The sequence below is a fragment of the Musca autumnalis genome, unplaced genomic scaffold (assembly GCF_047663935.1).
Source record: "Musca autumnalis isolate F117 unplaced genomic scaffold, ASM4766393v1 scaffold_5, whole genome shotgun sequence".
Taxonomy (NCBI): Eukaryota; Metazoa; Arthropoda; class Insecta; order Diptera; family Muscidae; genus Musca; species Musca autumnalis.
Genome location: NW_027412088.1, coordinates 92710236 through 92712350, shown reverse-complemented (window position 1 = coordinate 92712350; position 2115 = coordinate 92710236).

Sequence of the window (2115 nt, the reverse complement as noted above, 5' to 3'; positions counted from 1 at the left end):
ACTTCAACTGCAGGCCATTGGTTTTTATAGTCGGCAAAGAACTGGTGAACGAACGTAACAACGAAAGGTGTAAAAAAGGTGAACTGTTAAAACACTCGGCCAACGACAAACACACACACACCTGTTCTCCTGCACATAAAGATAACACCATTCGCAGTATTATCCTTTGTGTCCGTCTGTCTGTCCGCTTGTATTCAAATTGAATGTTAAACTTGATATTGTTATTGTAACGGTAGCTTTTATGATTGTCCGTGTTGTTGTTGTTGCTAATCTCTTTTGGTCCATGTAACATCGCCATCATCTACATCAAAGCAACTGGGTGACAATGCATTGATAGAAAATTATTGCATTTTTAGTGTCGAACATACAAATTTGTCGACGAAGATCATGCGCACGTTTAATGAGTTTGGGTGGGTGGCGTTTTGTGGCGGTGGTGTTCCTCTTCAGTTGTAGCATGTCAACCCATAATAGTAGTAATAGATTCATTCATGTTTTCCTTACCTGTTGCTGGAAAAATACAAAGAAATAAACGAATTTGAGTAGTCCCTGAATTGTAAAACCCAAGATGTTTGAATGGGACACTAGACTCAAGGAAAAACTGTTATTGAAGGAAAGTGTAAGTTGGCTGTTAGTTGTGTGGTATAATTCTATAGATAATTCTATAGTTTTGACAAATGGTATACGCACCAAAAGACTTTACATGCACATATTCCACGAGGTAGAGTTGTGCTAAAGGAACCCAGCAAAATTTGACGGAAGGGGTTCTTTGCGATGACGTGATTTCATGTCATCTTTTGCATTGGTTCAAAGGAAGTCGTGGAAGATCCGATTGTTATCGTAGTAAAAATATGTAGATTCTTGCAGTTTCTGGAACAGACCAAAGTTGTTAGAACTGTCGTCGTGATGTTGTCTTACATTTCCTGCATATAAAACAACTAAAAATTCTAAACAATTGGTATTATATGAAGCTCGAAATGTCTGCAATAAAAATGAAGTCCCAACCATCGAGCTAAAAATAGAATCGGACTGCACACATTGCTATTTTAAAAGTTCCCTTGTCTGTCTAAATCTGACATAGAATGAAATCAATCAAATCTCGCTTCTTGGAATTTGAAAAAAAAGTCCGAAACGAAAAGGAACAAGAATCTGAAAAAACAAGAAGAAACTACTTTTGGAAAGAAACAATTAAAAATAAATTAATTAAGCATAAATGGTATTTTCCATTTTCCTTTTTCTCTCCATTTTGTTCTTAGAGATCCCTAAAGCAAGCCGGGTTGTAGATCCCTACATATTTTCGTCACTAAACAAAAGAGTATAAATTACCAAAATGTTGTTATAAAATAACAAAATTATAAAATAAAAGTAATTTACGAAATAAAAATACTTAAAGGAGTGCATTTGGAGTCCATGTTGAAATCTGAACTGGTGATGGGAAGATAATTGAAAAAAACCTTTTGTAAGATGAAAGAATATCAGTTGCGGAGAACGGAGGAAGTAATCTTTTGCGTTGCAGCGGTGGTGATTACATTGCAATTTTGGATGTAAACTTTTGAAAAGCTAAACTGATAAATTAATTGTAGTTATTTCATGAATTCGTTTTAATTAATAAAGTGTTTTGTTTTTCATGAAAACCATATTTCAATACAGCATTTCCATTTTCCAAACAATACATGAAAATTTCATGCCAAGGGGTTGGTGAAAATGACATGCCAAAGCATTGGTTAAAATGACATGTCAAAGCATGGGTGAAAATGACGTGTCAAAGCATTGGTGAAAATGACATGTCAAATCATTGGTGGAAATGACATGCCAAAGCATTGGTGGAAATGACATGTCAACGCATTGGTTAAAATGACATGCTTAGGATCCAGAAAAGAACGTCATCTTTTGGGGTCCACGCTCATATAAAATTCATCGATGAAGATGCTAAAAAGATGACATGCTAGATCACTTGCACCCATGATTGAATGTCATCTTTGGCATCGAACATTTTGCTGGGAACTATATGGAACTATCTAGTTCACTTCGCAGTTCCAATGGCCCACATTTTTTCCATGAACAAACTGTGTATACTTAATATCACATGTTACATTGTATGATGTTACTCATACGCTT